Source organism: Bison bison, unplaced genomic scaffold, assembly GCF_000754665.1.
Source record: "Bison bison bison isolate TAMUID 2011002044 unplaced genomic scaffold, Bison_UMD1.0 scf7180017864328, whole genome shotgun sequence".
NCBI classification, from domain to species: domain Eukaryota; kingdom Metazoa; phylum Chordata; class Mammalia; order Artiodactyla; family Bovidae; genus Bison; species Bison bison.
In genome coordinates this window covers 4,981,711-5,002,454 of record NW_011494900.1, presented here as the reverse complement: position 1 = coordinate 5,002,454, position 20,744 = coordinate 4,981,711, and the positions used below count along the sequence as shown (strand labels likewise).

At 40.0% G+C, this 20,744-nt stretch overlaps 1 protein-coding gene across 4 annotated transcripts in view; it reads left to right on the top strand.

Moving 5' to 3' along the window:
* The first annotated feature begins 2,254 nt into the window (after window positions 1-2,254).
* IL31RA (interleukin 31 receptor A) overlaps window positions 2,255-20,744 on the top strand; it is a 69,498-nt gene continuing 51,008 nt past the window's right edge. For all 4 annotated transcript variants that reach the window (XM_010853506.1, XM_010853504.1, XM_010853505.1 and 1 more), the window contains exon 1: window positions 2,255-2,445. The gene's annotated coding sequence lies outside the window, so the exon portion shown is untranslated. The remainder of the gene's footprint in view (window positions 2,446-20,744) is intronic.

The window sequence follows — 20,744 nt, the reverse complement described above, 5'->3', positions numbered from 1 at the left end:
GCATGAAAGTGAAAGGTGAAAGTGAAGTCGCTCAGTCGTGTCCGACTCTTAGCGACCCCATGGACTTCAGCCTACCAGGCTCCTCCGTCCATGGGATTTTCCAGGCAAGAGTACTGGAGTGGGGTGCCATTGCCTTCTCCGAATATCTAATACTATCTAGTACTAATATCTAATAATATCTAATTAGATACTAATAGTATCTAATAGTATTACTACATACCCAGATATATAAATAACTATACACTGATAGTCCATAGTTCGATTGTCTTTTCTCTTTTTGGGAGAAGAAATATGTGCTTTTCATCATATTATTTTCTGTGTTCAAAGTTAGTGTCTGGAAGCTAGATCCCTAAAGATGTTAATGTTCTTAAATTTTATAATGAGTGGACCTTTAAATTCTAGAGTATTTGGTGTGCTTTGCAGATCATACTTTTCTGACTCTGGGAGTGTATTGTATTTCTTTGATAATTTTTCCTAGATTTTCTTTGTTCTTTATGGAACTCCTGTTGATATTAATCAGATGTTAGAACTACAAAATTAATCTCTAAGTCTTCTGTATTTCATGTTTTTTCATCTTTTTGCTTATGTTTTGGTAGAATACTGTCTTTAAATCTTTTTATTTTTTAGCAATTATATTTTATTTCCAATAGCTGTCTTATTTTCTTTTGTTTTTCCAAATGTTTCTTAGTAGTGAATTTTCTACTTCACTAAAGCTTGTTTAATCCCTGGAATTTAACCTGAGAAATCATTTTTCTTTTTTTACATTAAGCATGTGTTTTCCTGCTGCTTGACATCAGAAATCTTTAGCCTTTATCAACTTTAATTTGTTATGGTATATAGAATGCTGCTGCTGCTAAGTTGCTTCAGTCGTGTCCAACTCTGTGTGACCCCATAGACGGCAGCCTACCAGGCTCCCCTCTCCCTGGGATTCTCCAGGCAAGAACACTGGAGTGGGTTGCCATTTCCTTCTCCAATGCATCAAAGTGAAAAGTGAAAGTGAAGTCTCTGAGTTGTGTCCGACTCTTCGTGATCCCATGGGACTGCAGCCTACCAGGCTCCTCCGCCCATAGGATTTTCCAGGCAAGAGTACTGGAGTGGGTGGCCATTGCCTTCTCCGATACAGAATGCTGGCTTTAGTCAGATTCAGTAATCTGTTCGTTTTTGTGCCTTTCCTGCCAACCACTAGAGTCTAGTGACCTCTCCTCTATCTGTTCATTGAGGCCTTCTCTCAAGTGAGTGCCTAGTCACTTTTCTCAGTTGTGTCCAACTCTCTGCGTCTCCATGGACTGTGTATCCTGTCAGGCTCCTCTGTCCAGGTAATTTTCCAGGCAAGAATACTGGAGTGGGTTGCCATTTCCTATTCTGGGGATCTTCCTGACTGGAATTGAATCTGTGTTTCTCCAGTCTCCTGCATTGAGAGGTGGATTGTTAACCACTAGTGCCACCTGAAAAGGCATAGGTTAAGATGTGAATAATAAAGCTTAGATTTTCTTCCCTTGAATTCTTTGCATTTTAAAGCTTTGCAGAGTCAAAGGTTGTGGCCCAAACTAAAGAAGCTCAAAATGTAGAATGTCAGGCATCAGCTGTACAAATAAAGGTTTGGGAATAGTGGTGATGTTAGAGAGTAAAGATGAAGAGTGGTCCTGATTTCATACTGGGTACATGACCCGTCCAGCCCATCTGTCCGTTAGGGTCTTGGGTAGAGTAGTGATTGTTTTCTGATTTAATTTTTCATCATTGATAATACAGGGCAGCAGCACTGGACAGAAGTTCACCCCTTCTTTACACTTTACACCCCTGGCTTTACATTTTGTGCTGTATAATCTCTTTACTAGTCCCCTAACTGGGGAGAAGAGAGCATTTCATTTTGTTTTGTGTACTCTATTGATTTTAAACTATGTTTAAAATGGCCATGTTAAAAATTTCAGTCACACACCAGTGTGCGTGATGCTGTGGTCAGCACTTAACGTTCAGTGTCGGCTTTAGATTTCCCTGCCATGCCTCATGCAGAACCGGGAACCTAGTACCTCCTTAGGAAAAGCCCAGAATAGACTTGTATTATGTCCCACGATGCTGGTGGTGAGGAAAAGTGCTCTTTTACTATCCGACCAGCAGAGAGCTCAGCCTCGGGGTCAGACAAATGTGAGCAATCAGACAGCTGTGTGTGGCTGTGGTCACCTTGAAACTGCTGGTGCTGGGAAGCAGCTTTGCCTGCATCCCGGCTTGGTCCCCGAGGCAGCTCTGAGCTGGTGGTTCTTCCTTTCCCGAACCAGGGCAGTGCTTTGCTCTGCCCGCTGCCGGGAATGACAGCTACTGAGGGTGTGGGGGCGGCGGGAACCGTCCCCTGGGGCGGAGCCGGAGGTTGGCTTCCTGGGATCCCAGGGACTGGGATAAGCAGATAGGACAGCGTCCCTGCTGCTGAGAACTTGCGCTGATCGCATCCAAGTGAGTGTGGGGCGTGCCTGCGTGGTGGGCTGGCGCTGCTGTACTCTTAGGGTTCTCCCTTTAGAATCGCGGTTCCTAATCACTTTAAATCACGTTGGTTTCCGACTCAAGTTTTTACTTGAAGTTTCAGGGGATTTATCTGTGCTGTGCTTAGGCGTGTGCTTAGATTTCTCTACCTGTGTAAAATCCATCCATAGACACAGCAAAAAGGCCAGGGAACCAAAGATTAAATGACTCCTGCTTTAGAGACAGTTGGTGGTTCCCTGAGGAATTTCTTGTAAGGAGAGGACTTCGGGGGATGGGGGCGGGCAATAAGGTGAATGTGTGCTGGAACACTACGGATGCTTGAAATTGAAGTGAGCAAATGATTTGTCCTAGAGTTTGGGGTTTGGCAATTTAGGTTAATCCTTTAAGTGCTTCATTAATTGTTTGGCTATAATTTAGGAATTGCCAAATTGTCATAGTAGGGCATTGAAATCTACTTCTCTGTGGGGGATTTTGCATGTAAGAATTCCTTGGAAAAGGTTTTGTTTTTCGTTTTTTCCCTTTTATCAGTGTTTTCTGGATTTGGAATCGTGTTTTTGTAGAATTCTTTTTCAGCATTCAAGAACAAAGCCCAATTTTTTCTTTCCTGTGTATATGAATTTATTATCCCAAAGTCTTGGCTATCTCTATTTAACCTGATTTTCTTCTTAGTTTTGGCAGAGGTTCACCATGTGAGGGATATATTCTAAACAGATACAAAAACAGTTTAAAATACTCAAAAACTTTTATGTATAGGAAGAGACATGCCTGTATAACAAGGTGGGTATGCTGCTTCATATTAAAGAACTAGTTGGAGTAGCCTTAACATTGGTCTTATTTGATGACTTGGGTGGTACCTAGCACTATCAGTGATCTGGTTTATCCTTCAGTTTGCTTTTACATAAAAGACAATAGCTGGAGGTTTCTTCATCCAGTGTGCATCCAGTGAAGATGCTACAGTCAGTGCATGCAGTTACAGTAAAATACTTTTAAAAGAGGCAGCCCCGTGAAAGAATGCAGAGTATCATAGCCATATGCTGGTGCCCTTATATTTTAATGTTCATTTTACTCTAATACAAAAAATCCCCTACATACAAAGAAATTCTATTCCAAGAGCACATTAATAAGTCTGATTTGCTTGTAAATCCAACAGAGTTAGCCTAGGTACCCAAGCAGAACAATCGGCTACAGAGGACTGTACTGTATTGGTTTATAATACTTATCACACAAATAATACATAAAAAAACAAAATTAAAACATTTTTAGTCTTACAGTGCAGTACCTTGAAGAGTATAGTAGTACAGTGCAGAAGCTAGCATACAGGAGCTGGCACTGAGTGAACAGGCAAGAAGAGTTACTGACTGGAAGAGGGAAGGGAGATGGGAAATGAGAGACCTGAAGGATCGTCAGCAATAGGAAACAGAGGGCAAGCTGCAGTTTCACTCATGCCTAATGTTGATGGAACGCATGTTTGCATCCTTCAGAGTTAACAATGTGAAGGTTTGTATTAGGGGACATACTGTATTGAATTAGCTGATATATCAATGATCAATAAAAAGTTTTTTCCTGAGAAGCAGGGATCACATTTGCAACTACAGTGTTTTAGTTGCTTATAAATATCACAGGGATATGAGTGACACTTGTTAATTGACCATTTATCATCTCACTATATCTTCATCTATTAATTGTTTCATCAGTTTTAGGATATTCTGCCACTTGAGATTTTTCATTATAATCTACAGATGCTAATCAGCTAATGTATTTGTGTTAGTTAAATGGCAGGTTCTGACAGTTTTATCTTACCATGTTTGTTCTTCAAGTGGATTATCTTACTATGTTACCAGTTGTATGGGATGATTGAAAGTTTGATTTCAATAATTTATTTCAGTTCTATAGACAGAATTGTTACTGCTGTAGTGCCACAAATTAAAACCATCATTTGAAGTATAGAATGTTTTGGTGCCAAAATCAGTACAGTTCAGTTCAGTCACTCAGTTGTGTCTGACTCTTTGCAACCTCATGGACTATAGCATGCCAGGCTTCCATGTCCATCACCACCTCCCAGAGCTTACTCAAACTCATGTCCGTTGAGTCAGTGATTTCATCCAACCATCTCAACCTCTGTCATCCCCTTCTCCTCCTGCCTTCTATCTTTGCCAGCATCAGAGTCTTTTCAGATGAGTCAGTCCTTTGAGTCAGGTGGCCAGAGTATTGGAGTTTCAGTTACAGTATCAGTCCTTCCAATGAATCAGGACTGATTTCCTTTAGGATGGACTGGTTGGATCTCCTTGCAGTCCAAGGGACTCTCAAGAGTCTTCTCCAACACCACAGTTCAAAAGCATCAATTCTTCAGCACTCAGCTTTCTTTGTGGTCCAACTCTCACATCCATACATGACTACTGGAAAAACCATAGCTTTGACTAGGCAGACTTTTGTTGGCAAAGTAATATCTCTGCTTTTTAATATGCTGTTTAGGTTGATCATAGCTTTTCTTCCAAGGAGCAACTGTCTTTTAATTTCATGGCTGCATTTGCCATCTGCAGTGATTTTGGAGCCCAAGAAAATAAAGTCTCTCACTGTTTCCATTGTTTCTCCATCTATTTGCCATGAAGTGATGGGACCAGATGCCGTGATCTTAGTTTTCTGAATGTTGAGTTTTAAGCCAACTTTTCCATTCTCCTCTTTCACTTTCATCAAAAGGTTCTTTAGTTCTTCGCTTTCTGACATAAGGGTGGTGTCATCTGCATATCTGAAGTTACTGATACTTCTCCTGGCAATGTTGATTTCACCATGTGCTTCATCCAGCCCAGCATTTCACATGATGTACTCTGCATGTAAGTTAAATAAGCAGGGTGACAAACTACATCCTTAACATACTCCCTTCCTGATTTGGAACAAGTCTGTTGTTCCATGTCCAGTTCTAAATGTTGCTTCTTGACCTGCATACAGATTTCTCAGGAGGTAAGTCAGATGGTCTGGTATTCCCATCTCTTTCAGAATTTTCCACAGTTTGTTTTGATCCACACAGTCAAAGGCTTTGGCATAGTCAATAAAGCAGAAGTAGTTGTTTTTCTGAAACTCTCTTGGTTTTTTGATAATCCAGTGGATGTTGAGAATTTGATCTCTGGTTCCTCTGCCTTTTCTAAATCCAGCTTGAACATCTGGAAGTTCACGGTTCACGTACTGTTGAAGCCTGCCTTGAAAAATCAGTACAGTTGATCATAATACAGATACTATGGATAAATTATGTAGCGAGAGTGATGTTACTGACATATTTAAGCTAAGTAACAACAGTCTTGTAGTTTTCTCATTTCTTTATGTATTGGATAGGAAAGTGAACCCTACTCAAGTCAGAAGACTAAGATTAACCTAAGTTTGAACCTGAGCTCAACATCTTATATTTGTGTGCTTTGGGACAAGTTAACTTTTTAATCATTTTATTAGAAATATGATTTACATATTTTAAAATGCACAAACCTTTAGTATATGGCTTAAATTTTTATTTACATATACTTAAAACCATTGCGTGAATCAAAATGGGTAACATTTCTAATTACCCTCTTGCCCCTTTACATTCGACCCCTTTGCCCAGAGGTAACCACTATTATGATATTTATAACCATAAATTTATGTTTGTTCCTGAACTCTATATAAATGGAATCATAAGCTCTCTTTTTTGTTGGTTTTTTCAACATAGTATTCGTGAGATTTCTCCATGTTGTGTGTATCAGTTCTCTCTTATTGTGTGGTGTTCTGTCATATGAATATACTATAAATTGTTTTTCTAATTTCTTGTTGATGGGCATTTGAGTTGTTCCCCGTTTTTTACTATTGTAAATAAAGCTCCTAAGTATATTCTGTAAGTCTTTGGTGAACACAGCTCTCAGTTCTCACAGGTGTGTACGTAGGAGTGAAATTGCTGGATCACAGGGTAGGTATGCGTTTAGCTTTCTTAGTAACAGCAAGAGTTTTCCAAAGTAGTTGAATTATTATTATTATAGCTACCAGCATTGTAGGAAGATTGTTCAATTTGCTTCACATCCTCACCATTATTTGTTATTGCCAGATTAAAAATTTTGGCCATTTACTGTGGTTTTAATTTACATTTACCTGATGGTTAGTGATGTTGAGCACCTTTTCATGTGCCTGTTGGTCATTTGTTTTATTGTTCCTTCATCTGTTTACATGTCTACCCAATCACAGTCTTGGCAGCAATACACCTGGGAGTCATACAAGGGGGTGGAGAAGAGATGGAATCAAGGGTTGGGGTGTTATCTTACTGCTTCATGATGGCACCAAGAGTTGTGAACTGGTATATTGTTAGCCTTTTGAGTCACTGATTTTACTACTAGGATGACACTAGCTGCTTTTTAGAAACCCCCAGAACTTCAGTGACTTAACAAGATGGAGATAGGTTTTTGCTCGCCTAACTGTCCAGGGAGGGTGCTCCTGCAAGGTAGGTATTTAGGACTCCAGGCTGCTTCTGTCGTGTGCCTCTACTATCTTTGGTACATGGTTTCCAAGGACTTTATGCTTCTCTTCATCAAGCCAGGAAAAGGGAAGGAGTGGGGCCAGGGGAGGGCAGAGGTGGACAAGAGGAAGATGTTTATGAATTAGGCAAAGAAATGGCATATAGGTCTCCTTTCCTATTCCGCCGTTGAGAACTTAGTCACATCTAACTGTAAGGAGGCTAGCAAGTGGCAGAGTGGGGCTTTGAACCCAGATATTCTGGCCCAAAAGTCTGTTTGCTGAAACTCCAGTCTAGCCCATCTCCAGCTGCTGTGTGTATGCTCAGTTGCTCAGTCGTGTCTAACTGCGATCCCGTGGACTGTAGCCCACCAGGTTCTTCTGTCCATGGAATTTTCCAGGCAAGAATACTGGAGTGGGGTGCTGTTTTCTACTTCAGGGGGTCTTCCTAACCAAGGGATCAAAACCACGTCTCTTGAGTCTCCTGCATTTGCAGGGTATTCTTTACTGCTGCCTCGCTGGTACGGGAGAGACATATGTGATCAATATATCCCAAATATGATTTCAGTATATAATCAGTATAAAAATTAAGGTATTTAAAATTTTTGTACTGAATGTTTGAAATCCAATATGTATTTTTATAATTGCTTCATATCTCAATTTGGAAGCTGTTTTCATTGGAAATACTTAGTGTTTAGATTTTATAAACTATGATTTTTCCTGTGGTCATGTATGGATGTGAGAGTTGGACTGTGAAGAAGGCTGAGCGCCGAAGAATTGATGCTTTTGAACTGTGGTGTTGGAGACAACTCTTGAGAGTCCCTTGGACTGCAAGGAGATCCAACCAGTCCATTCTGAAGGAGATCAGCCCTGGGATTTCTTTGGAAGGAATGATGCTAAAGCTGAAACTCCAGTACTTTGGCCACCTCATGGGAAGAGTTGACTCATTGGAAAAGACTCTGATGCTGGGAGGGATTGGGGGCAAGAGGAGAAGGGGATGACAGAGGATGAGATGGCTGGATGGCATGGCTGACTTGATGGACGTGAGTCTGAGTGAACTCCGGGAGCTGATGATGGACAGGGAGGCCTGGCATGCTGCGATTCATGGGGTCGCAAAGAGTCGGACACGACTGAGCGACTGATCTGATCTGATCTGACTGAATATAGTAAATTATGATTTACATACCCAATATAGATTCACATACTCAAGTTGTTTCGGATATTCTTAAGTTTCCCAATAGCTAAATCAAGTCTCAAGCTTTAGATTGAGTAAAATAAAATTTTAAAAATTCAATTTCTCAGTTGTACTAACTGTGTTTCAAGTGCTCAGTAGCCACATGTGGTTAGTGGCTAAAACTCTCTTAGCAACAGTGCAATTCTAAAGTCTAGACTAAATTCAGACTGTAAGCTCTAGGAAGGCAGAGACTTCAGCCTGGCACTGAGAAAGTGCTAAAGAAATATTTATGGTTTGAAAATAATGTCATCCTATTCTGAAGTTGGTAAGAGTTGAAAGTGAGGTTTAATAATTTGAGTAGCTGGGAGGAAGCCAGACTTCCAAAGCCAAGTTTTGTCTCAAAAATTTAATTACTCTTAATAAGCATTTAGTGTATGCTTATTATATATAAATATAGCATTTATTTTTATTTATATATTCATTATATAATATACATGTTTTTAAATATATATTTTATATATTATATATAATATATTTTAATTATATATAATATATAAATATATATTCCCTTCTGGAGAAGGGAATGGCAATCCACTCCAGTATTCTTGCCTGGAGAATTCCATAGACAGAGAAGCCTGGTGGGCTACAGTCAGTGGGGTCTCAAAGAGTCAGACATGACTGAGTGACTAACATAAATACAGCATTTATTTATATATAGCATTTATTATTATTAAATATAGCATTTATACATGCAGTGATTTAGGCTACAATGGCTATACATTTTTGGAGGATGTCTTTTTCTACTCCACTGGCTGGCAGCTCTGGTCAAATTGCATGTTAATAGGCACATAGTGGATTAGCTAAACAACTATGGAGGAAAATGTTCAAAGTTGATTTTTCTGCGATTCATTGGTTTGAATTTGGGGAATAGAAACTAAAGGAAAATGAGGTTAAAACAAGGTTCAAATTCTGAAAAATCATACGTCCTATTTCATGTTGCTCTGCAGAGGAAACTATTTTGTTGTGTTACAGAGGCATACACATGTAATTTAACAACAACAACAAAAAATGTTTTTTGAAAAAAAAAAAACATGAAAAAAGAACTATATTCTTTGAGAATAGGAGTTTTATATATTAATATCCATATGTTTTTCCCACTAATTATCCAGACTTTACTAGTTCAGTGCTCTACTCAAGTCACACTTCTTTTGCAAAATCTTCCTTGGTTACTGTACTTAATAGTGCTTCCTCCCATCCCATAACTCATAGACTCAAATATTTTGTTATCCAAATATATATATACAGTGTTGTGAATTGTTTCTCATTTGACTCACGTCATGTCATGTCTAGCCATCTCAACTCAGTCATCTCAGTATTTAACAAGTAACAGTTGCTCAACATGTGCTTGAGTACACCCAAAAATGACAAATGGAAATCCTGACTGACAGACTTCTTAAGGACCTCTGACTGTTCTCATGCTTTGGTTCAAATTGCTTTTCTGCATTCTGCTTGACTTGAATAGTGAGAACAGTTCAGCTGAGCTGGAGAGAGCTAACTGCCCAGTGTTGGAGTACTGCATTAAACAGGTCAAAATGAAAGTGAGTCAAGTCTTTAACCACTTATGGCATTTGTATAGACAGGGGTCTGAACTAAAAGACTCCCTCTGTTCCACTTCTTCCTGTGGAATGGCCTCCTTGTTGAGGGTCGGATGGATCAGCACAGATGTTGGGGGTTGTCTCACTGTTTAGGGAGCCCTGAACAAAAGGCAACTGCAGACTTATGGACCCAGAGGCTGGGAAAAGGAAGAAGGAAAGGCTAGGAGTGGGAAAGTACAGAGTCAGGGTCTAGGAAATTGTCTTCTAGTTTTTTCCCATAAGAAGACTTCCAAATAGAGGTGCCTGGGCCAGAAATGCGGATGTGTATAACAGCACCACCATCCAGGGGGACCTGAATCCTTGTCTGCAACAACTTTCAGAGATGGTAATGCATTGTGTTTTGATTTTGTATCAAATCTGATATGGGGAGGAAACCTTTGATGTGAAGTCCACCAAGGAAAGTCTTTGTAATTGCTTATGGTCAGGCCTAAAAAATTGGTGTTTTCTTGGCTGGGACATGGACTTCTTATTTATGAAATCTGTCCTCAGGACCTCAAACTACCCTTATCTCTCTAGGGTGGACATTTCCCAACATTTTAATATCTTTGAAATCAAGATGTATTTTATAATTGATGTCATCCAGATAACAGTTGTGATCTAATTGATGCTTTGGGATAAAAATCCAAAAAGTACCAGCAATACTCAGCCCTAAAAAGGAATGAATTTGAGTCAGTTGTAGTGAAGTGGGTGAAATTAGAGTGAAGTCAGAAAGAGAAAAACAAATGTCATTTATTAGTTCATGGAATCTAGAAAAAAGGCACGGAAGAACTTATTTGCAGGGAAGGAATGGAGCACAGAGCTAGAGAATGGACTGTGGCCATGGGGAAAGTAAGGGTGGGAAGAATTGAGAAAGTAGTGTTGACATATATACACTATCAAATAGTGAGAAGTTACTGGATAGCACAGAAAGCCCAGCCTGGCCCTCTGTGATGACCTAGAGGAGTGAGATGCGGGAAGGGAGGGAAATATATATGTGTGTGTATGGTTTGTGTATGTGGTTTAGTCACTAAGTTGTGTCTGACTCTTGTGACCCCATGGACTGTAGGCTCCTCTGTCAATGGGATTTTTCAGTCAAGAATACTGGAGTGGGTTGCCATTTTCTTCTCCAGGGGATCTTTCCAACCTAGGGATCGAACCCGAGTTTCCTGTGTTGCAGGTGGTCTCCTGCATTGCAGGCAGATTCTTTATCGACTGAGCCACCAGGGAAGCCCATGTATTTGTGTGTGTGTGTGTGTGTATCAGTTCAGTTCAGTCTCTCAGTTGTGTCCGACTCTTTGTGACCCCGTGAATCGCAGCACGCCAGGCCTCCCTGTCCATCACAAACTCCTGGAGTTCACTCAAACTCACGTCCATCGAGTCAGTGATGCCATCAGCCATCTCATCCTCTGTCGTCCCCTTCTCCTCTTGCCCCCAATCCCTCCCAGCATCAGAGTCTTTTCCAATGAGTCAACTCTTCATATGAGGTGGCCAAAGTACTGGAGTTTCAGCTTTAGCATCATTCCTTCCAAAGAAATCCCAGGGCTGATTTCCTTCAGAATGACCTTTTCACATCATTGTTTGGCAGAAACCAGCACAACATTGTAGAGCAATTTTCTTCCAATTAAAAAATAAAAGTACTAGCAGATGGAGAGCAAGAAAGCCAAGTAGGAGAATGTGGAGCTCACCTCCCCTGATGAACACATAAAAATACATCTACAGGTGAAGCAATTCTCACAGAAAAACAGGAGACTGGCAGACATATAACCAAGGCTGTTAGATCCAAACTGAGTTGCATAGGAAGGGAAGAGAAGTGGTCAGGTCAGGACCTTTGCCCCTGGGAGAAAGCACAAAAGAGGAGCAGGATTCTGTGGGCTTGGAGAGCCTCCCTGATGAGGAAACAGTTTGAACCATACATTGGGTGTCTCAATCCCGGGGTCTGACACTGAAAAGACAAGTCCCTTTAGTTGGTGTGAAAATCAGTGAAACTAACAACTGTTAGGAACCTAGGCTTCATTCATGAAGAACATGCACATGCTTGCTTACTCCTGAAACAAGGCAGAGGATGCAGATTGAGGCTGCCTGGAACTTAGTCTGGTTTCCCTCGACCACCCCAGTGCATGCCTCAGTCCATGCCAAGCACCCAAGCACCAAAGAATCCAGAACATTAGTAATAAGAATGCTGACTGAACTAAGGAAAAGAATAGATGGACACAATTTTAATAAGGAACTAGAAAATGAATAAAAGAGCCAGTCAGAACTGAAGAATACAGTAGCAAATGAAAAACACACTTGAAGGAGTAAACAGCAGACCAAGGATACAGAAGAACACAAGTGATCCAGAAGACAGAATAAGGGAAATCATGCAATCAGAACAGGAAAAAAGGGTGGTTCAGGTGGTGAAGAGTCCACCCACAGTGCAGGAGACTCAGGTTCGATCCCTGGGGAAGGAAATAGCTACCCACTCCAGTATTCTTGCCTAGAGAATTCCACAGACAGAGGAGCCTGGGGGGCTACAGTCCATGGGGTTGCATAGACTTGGGCACGACTGAACAACACACACACACATACAAGAAAACAGAAGAACACAAGTGATCTGGAAGACAGCATAAGGGAAATCACCAAGCAGAACAGGAAAAAGAAAAAAAAGGGAACAATTAGGGGACCTGTTGGAAAATAGCAAGTATACTAATATTCACATTATGGGCATCCTAGAAGAAGAGAGAGAAAAATGTGTTGAAAATGTAATTTGACTCAATTGTGGCTTAAAAATGTCTGAATCTGGAGAAGGAAACAGATATCTAGGTATGAGAGTCACAGTGAGTTCCCTAAAATTTATGAACTCAAAGAGACCCATACCAAGATAAAATAGCAAAATTTAGAATTTTAAAGGCAGCAAGAACAGACTCATGTAAAAGGGAATTCCCATGGTCATCAGCTGATTCTTCTGCAGAAACTTTGTAAGCCAGAATGAAGTGGCATGGTTTATTTAAAGTATTAAAAGGGGAAAAACCTACAATTTAGGATAATCTGCCTGGCAAGATTATAATTCAGAGTTGGAGGAGAAATAACTTCTCAGACAAGTAAAAGTGAAAAGAATTCATCAATGCCACACCAACCCTAAAAGAAATGTTAAAGGATTTTCTATAGGTGGAAAGAAAAGGCTGCAAGAAGAACTTATAGGCAAGGGAAAATCCAATTAATAAAGGCAAATATATAGTAAAGATTGTGAATCAACCACTTAAGTAAGCTTGTGTAAAGATTAAAGATTTAATTAAAGAATTAAATTCTAAAATCAACCATAACTATAATAAACAGTTAAGGGATAAACATGAAGATGTAAAATATGACATCAGAAATACAAAAATGCAGGGGAGAGGAGTAAAAAAATGTAAATCTTTTAGAATGTGTATGAACTAAATGACTACCAGTTTAAAACAATAGATACAGGCCAACATATGTGAACCCCATGGAAACTACAAATCAAAAACCTACAATAGATATGCAAAAAAGAGAGAGAAAAGGACGTAAGCATACCGCTGAAGCAATCAAACCATGAGAAAAGAATCTAAAGGAAGAAGAAAACAGAATAACTGCAAAAACAACCAGAAAACAAGTAACAAAGTCGCAGTAAGTGTATTTAAATGTCAATAGACCAAATGCTCCAATCAAAAGACAGGGTGTCTAATTGGATAAAAAATAAGACCCCAAAGCTAAAGACACACATGGAATGAAAGTGAGGTGATGGAAAAGAATACTTCCTGAAAATAAAAATAGCAAGAAAGCTGGGGTAGCAATACTCATATAAAACAAAATAGGCTTTAAAACAAAGACTGTAACAAAAGACAAGGCCATTATATAATAATAAAAGGATCAATACAATAAGAGGATATAACATTTGTTAATGTGTGTGTACCTTATATAGGAGCATCTAAATATATAAAGCAAATATTAACAGACATAAAGGGAGAAATTGACATTGATAATAGGTGACTTTAACACCCCCATTTACACTGGTGGACAGATCATCCAGACAGAAAATAAGGAAACAGTAGTAGTAAATGATACATTAGATCAGTTGTGCTGAATAGATATGTATAGGACATTCCATCCAAAACCAGCAGAATACACATTCTTTTCAAGTGTATATAGAACATTCTCTAGGGTAGATCATATGCTAGGCCACAAGTTTCAACAAATTTAAGAGGATAGAAATTACATCAAGCATCATTTTTGACCACAATAGTATGAAACTAGAAATCAACTGCATTTTAAAAAATGGGGAAAAAAACCCGAACACATAGAGACTAAACAATAAGCTACTAAAAAACCAGTAGCTTAAAAAACCAGAGTCAACAAAGAAATAAAAAAGGAAATCAGAAATTACCTTGAGACAAAAATACAACTTTCCAAAATCTATGAAAGTGAAAGTGTTAGTCGCTCAGTCACTTCCCACTCTTTGCAACCCCATGGACTGTAGCCCACCAGGCTCCTCTGTCCATACAGTTCTCCAGGCAAGAATACTGGAATGGGTAACCATTCCCTTCTGAAGGGATCTTCCCAACCCAGGGACTGAACCCAAGTCTCTTGAATTGCAGGCAGATTCTTTACCACCTGAGTCACCAGAGAAGCCCAAAATCTGTGGGACACAGCAAAAACATATCCAGAAGAGAAGTTTATAGCAATGCAGACCAACCTCAGGAGACATGAAAAGTCTCAAACAACCTAACCTACTATCTATAGGAATTAGAAGAACAAAGCCTGAAGTCAGTAGAAGGAAGAAATAGTAAAGATCAATCAGGAAATGAAATAGAGCCCCTCTAAAGGAAAAAACCAATAGAAAAGATTGATGAAGGTATGAATTGTTTTTTGAAGAAATGAAAAACAGAATTGATTAGGCTTTAGCCAGTTGCCATGTCAGGCTCTTAAACATCTCTGCCAGAAATATGTTATTTTTATAATTTTTCCATTTACTTTCAATGTACTGCTAAAACGTTCCTTTCTCTTACTTTCTGGGATCCATTTCCCTTAGGGCACAATTAATGGCTCCTCTTTCCCATTTCCTGTAGCACTTTATACACACCTTTAACAGCACTTGCCACTTTGTTTTACAGTGCCTTGTTTATTCTTGCCTGGAGAATCACATGGACAGACGAGCCTGGTGGGCTACAGTCCACAGGGTCACACGGAGTCGGACACGACTGGAGCGACTTAGCACAGCACAGCACACAGCACCTTTGCTTATGAGTCTGTTTTCCCACCTAAGTTGTGAATTTTTCCTAGCTGGGACCTCTGCTTTCCTCACCTTTGTTTCCACACTCTCAAGCATAAGATCTGACACGGAGTTCTGTTTGTGTGCATCAACCTCGAAGTCACAGCCAACAGCAGTGTAACTCACACCTGAACAAAGCTTGTCTAACACACGTATGACCTTCTGCTTAGGACCACTAGACAGCACTTGAGCACTATGCTTGAGGGCCATTTTAAATGGCAAAATCGCCATCAGAAAGCACACGAAAATGTGAAAACGGTGGCACTGAACAGATCATGAAAAGAATGTTTGTATAGTACAAGAGCAGTGTTACTTATTCAACCTCCGCATGGAATGTATGCTTCTTGCCACTGCTCACGTCTGTGAATGACCATGACATAGCTCAAGTACTGATTTTGGGGACACAGTGAATTTTAGAGAGTTGGTGAATTTGCAAATATGAATCTATGGGTAATGAGGATGGATTGTGCCCCCGTAGTGTCTCATCTTCTGAAATTATGAGATTCACGCCACACATCTTGCTTCTTGGTGGCCTCCCTTTTAGGTGTTTTTAGGTTTCAACTCTCTCATGTTTCTTAATTCAGCTGCCACTTGACTCACTTCTCATACTCCAAAACTTTTTGACCTCTCTTATTGCCATGTTTTGTTGTCTCTTCTCCCATTTGTTATGTTTTGTGTGACTTTGTAGCTTTCCTCTACATTTACCATAATTTTCATGGAGTTATCTGATAGAGCAGAGAGAAATGTATATATCCAACCAACCATGGAGTCAGAATTTTATTGTATAGCATCATTAGTCAGGTGTTATATGTATAATAAGTTTACTAAGTATTTGTTGAATAAATTAAAGAACTATTTTTATGCAAAAATTTACCTGTCCTAGATAGTACATTAAAATGGGATTTTTTAGTACCTCATAGTTTACTAGGTAAAAAAAAAACAAAACAAAAAACTTTCTCCTCCTTACTTTTGCTAAACTTTCCTACTTAGTAGAACATTGCCTAAGGAAGATGGGAAATAAATTTAAATTAAGACATATATGGGGACATCCCTGGTGGCACAGTGGATAGGAACACCACCAATGCAAGGACATGGGTTCGATCCATGGTCCAGAAAGATTCCACATACCTCAGAGCAATTCAGCCCATAAGCTGCAACTCCTGAGCCTGTCTGCTTCAACTACTGAAGCCCAAGCGCCTTTGTTCTGCAATAAGAGAAGCCACTGCAATGAGAAGGAGTAGCCCTGCAACAAGGAGTAGCCCCTTCTCATCACAACTGCAGAAAGCTCGTGCAGCAACAAAGCGCCAGCACAGCCATAAACGAATAAATAATATGTTTAAAAATTATTAAATAAAAAAACATTCAGCTGGAGAGCGTATCTTATTTTAAAGCTTAGGTTGAGTTTCTTTCCTTTTGCATCATAATTTTTTTCCGTATAGAAGAGATTTCTTTATGATTTTGTCAATTACAAAAAGTTATAAAATTGTAATGCCTAAAGTGATCCCAGAAACCATCAGATTTCACCTTTGAGTTATAGGATACCGAGAGTCAGGCTGTCTTGGTTCAGTTCCTGGCTCTACTGTTTGCTTTGGACAAGTGTCTTTTTCTGGCCTCTGTGTCCTCATCTATAAGATGAGAGGAAAAATATTACTGATGTCATAGAATTGTTGTGAAGATTGAGATAATTTCAAGTTTGTCGTACTGTGACTGACACGTGGTAAGATCTCCATATATATTTATCATATTAAGCCTCTTAATTAGTAATTTAGCTGGCTTCCAGCCCCCCAGTTTAGTATCCTTAATATTGGGTTGGTCAAAACGTTTGTTTTCTGCAATACTGGATGAAAAACCCAAATGAACTTTTTGGCCACCCCAACACATGCTTAGGAATTATAAATCTCTTTCCAAGTTAGCGACCATTATTTTCTCTCCATCTCCTTCTTTTAAAGATAATTGCATGATGATGTATTTCTGAAGCTAAACATACTCTTCGCATTTCACCCATTACAAATGCAGGTGGCATCTGTAAGGACTTCCTGTATAGAACATTTTAAGTTTAGTCATTCCTTTTAGTTGTTCATGGCACTTTCAGATGGCACTTTTTCCTGTAAAGTTGAGTGGTCGCACAGAAGCAGATTTTTTTAAAGCTACAATAATGCACTCCACTTCCCAGCATAAGTGGGTTAAGTGCCACCCTGGCTTGGGCTGGACTTAAAAGCAAAGGAAAAGCCCTTGGACCAGAGAGGAAACACTTGCATAACTGTGTTGATAAATTACAAACCACGCTCCTTGCTCTCACTTGTGCTGTGGAAGACAGAGCACCTTTGATGTGGATCTTTTTAAACAGCAGAACCTCTGTGGGATAGCACCCCACACAGGAAGGTGAGTATCAGGCCACAGAACCTGATAATGCAAAAACTTGCGATTTGGTCCCTTCTTCTATTATATGAGGGTTTATTTCTGCTTTCTTCAATAAAGTTGTTGGTCAGAACTCGCTGCATGACTTACTCTGTAGTTAGACTGGTTATTGATGGTACAAGGAATCTAATTTTCTGGCAGTAAATCTTTTTAAAATGCTGGCTCTAGGGTGGGAGATGGTGGAGGACAACGATCAGGGGCTGGGGAAAATATAGGAAAGTTAAAGGTTTATCTTTCTGGGAACTTGAGGCTGTAGAAAATTAGACCTAGGAGATTCAGAAGAAAATCCCTGTGTGTAATGGCATTTTGTGGCAGGAGAACTGAGAGAGAGTAAATCACTAATAACTACTGATTGATTTTGATGGAAAGAATCTAGGCTTCAGAATAAGACAAGCATAGGTTTGAATCCGGCTATGGGGTCGCAATGAGTCGGACACAACTGAGCGACTGAACGGAAAAGGAAAGTGAAGTCACTTACAAACTATGGGAGTTTCGGACTGATTACGTGATACTGTGAGCCACAACATCCATATCTGTAAAGCAGGGGTAATAATACCAACTCTGCAGGGATTTTAGGAAATACAGATGTAATTTATGTAATGCAATTAGGACTTTGTAGACTCTTACTATTGCATCATACTTGTGTTTTTACCAGTCTTGCTGCTGGCAGTCTCAAAGTATTCATTGTGTGAAAGCAGCCTGAACCTCAAATGGGTTTATACTCTGAAACTGAATGCAGTTTCCTGAGAACTCTTTTTAAAAATAATTGAGATATAATTAACTTACTAGCTTCAGGTATACAACATACTGATTGAATATCTGTATGTAGTGTGACATGATCACCACATTAAGTCTAGTTAAGGTAACATATATGGTGGCACTAATGGTAAAGAACATGCCAGCCAGTGCAGGAGACATAAGAGATGTAGGTTCTATCCCTAGGTTGGGAAGATCCCCTGGAGGAGAGTGTGGCAACCCAATATTCTTGCCTGGAGAATCCCCATGGATAGAGGAGCCTGACAGGCCCCAGTCCACAGAGTTGCAAAGAGTTGGCCACGACCGAGGCGGCTTAGCGTGCACACATATCACTATACATAGACAAAACTTTTCTCTTGTGATGAGAGCTTTTAAGGTCTACTGCCATGAAAGTGAAAGTTGCTCAGTCGTCTCCAACTCTTAGATACACCATGGACTACAGAGTCCATGGAATTCTCCAGGCCAGAATACTGGAGTGGGTAGCTGTTCCCGTCTCCAGGGGATCTTCCCAACCTAGGGATCGAACCCAGGTTTTCCACATTGCAGGCGGATTCTTTACCAGCTGAGCCACAAGGGAAGTCCATACATAGTTACAAAACTTTTCTCTTGTGATGAGAGCTTTTAAGGTCTACTGGCCATAGCAACTTTCAAATACACAGTACAGTATTATTAACTAATATTAATATGTTAGTCACCATGCTGATAGCTCTTAATCTCATCTTGGATAAGGTACATAAGCATTTCCTCACCCAAAAAGAAAAGATACAGTTAGTTTACTAGGCTGAAATTGCCAATATTTGACTGTTTTAGACTTATGAAAATAGCAATTTTGTATAATTCAACCTAAAAGTATGTTGCTATCCCTAGAATTTACTTATTTGTCCATCCTTTAAAAACCCAATCCCATACTCTGCAAAGTTTGTGGCACAGAATGGGTATCAACACACATTAACTGAGTAAATGTATGAATGAATGAATGAAAGCAGGGTCATATAGCAATATATTTGTGTGCACGCGAAATCAGGTCAAACAGCCTCCAGGACACAGCCTTGAGTGGGAACTGAAGCTCCAAAGGACAGCCTGTGTGTGGGGTGGTGGAGGTGTTTGTGTGTGTGTAATGGGAGATTTCTAGAGAGTAAAACAGCCGTGCTATTGCTTCTGCTTGGGTGATAGGAGACAGAATGTGGAGAGGAAGGGATAGTTTAACATCAGCTGGCAAGAGCCGCGTCTCTTCCTTTGTGTTCTTGTCTCCAGCCGCTGCTGTAGCCAGCAATAATTGGTTGGTTTCACTTCCAGTCATTGTACTCCTAACAGTAGCTACTACTTTAAAGATAAGACACTAAAAATTACTCAAGTGGCATCACTTTATGTTCTGAGTCCTTTGGTTGAGCATGGAATATTCATAGTGTTGTTTGAGAATTCCAGAGCTCCTGTTGTATTCAAATCAGGCACCACTAATGAGAAGGTGTATATTTCTAGGAAGTGCCCCTTTAGTGGGGACAGCTATTCAAAGCTGCTGCATTTTAAAAGTTAGCGCTGATGAGTCAGGCAATGAAGGTAATAGTTTAATGGTTCTCCTGAAGAGCACAGGATAATCTTCGTGAATTTTCTATAGCCCACAGTCTTGCTGCACCCAGAATTGCTCAGATTTGGGGAGGCTGATTACCTCGTGTAAGACTTCATGAGGCTGGTATGTTAAACAAAGGAGGGTAGTCTTTTCCAATTACTAGAAGGCTTACATCCTTTGTTCAGGATCTGAGCTTCTGCTAAATTATTAATAATCAGAAACAGCTTCACAGAATCAGAGCGATCGTGGAAATTTTGGGTTTTGAGATATCTTGCATCAAGGCTGTGGTGAAGTCTAATGATTGTCCTGGTATAGAGTACAGCTGACCCTTGAACAACATGGATTTTAACTGTGTGGGTCCACTTGTAAGTGGTCTTGTTTTCAATAGTAGATACTGTCTTACTCCACTGTTCATGATTGGTTGACTCCAAGGTTGTAGAACCTCAGATGGGGAGGAACTGTGTGTATGGACAGAAGGTATGTGAGTGGATTTCTGACTGTGTAGAGAGCCTATGCTCCTAACTTCGGCATTGCTCAAGGTCAGCTGTATGTCACTCCAGCAATGGAAAACTTCATAATTTCCTTCCATGGATGCTTAGTCACTCAGTTGTGTCCGACTCTTCGTGACCCCATGGACTGTAGCCCGCCAGGCTCCTCTGTCCATGGGATTCTCCAGGCAAGAATAGTGGAGTGGGTTGCCATTTCCTCCTCCAGGGGATCTTCCTGACCCAGGGATCGAAACTGCATCTCCTGTGTGGCTGGCAGATTCTTTACCATTGAGCCATCAGAGAAGCCCAATGAACACAGATGAACACTGCCAACTTTTTTTTCTGTGACCTCTCCTTTTGTTCCCATAGTCTCCTTCCATTTAGGATACATTTAGTTGAATAAATTCCTGCAACTAAATGACAGTGTTAATTTTTCAGATCCAACTCTCTTGAGTTTACACCCAGGCTTCCTTGGAAGAAGTTTGGAGTAAACTCAAGTTCT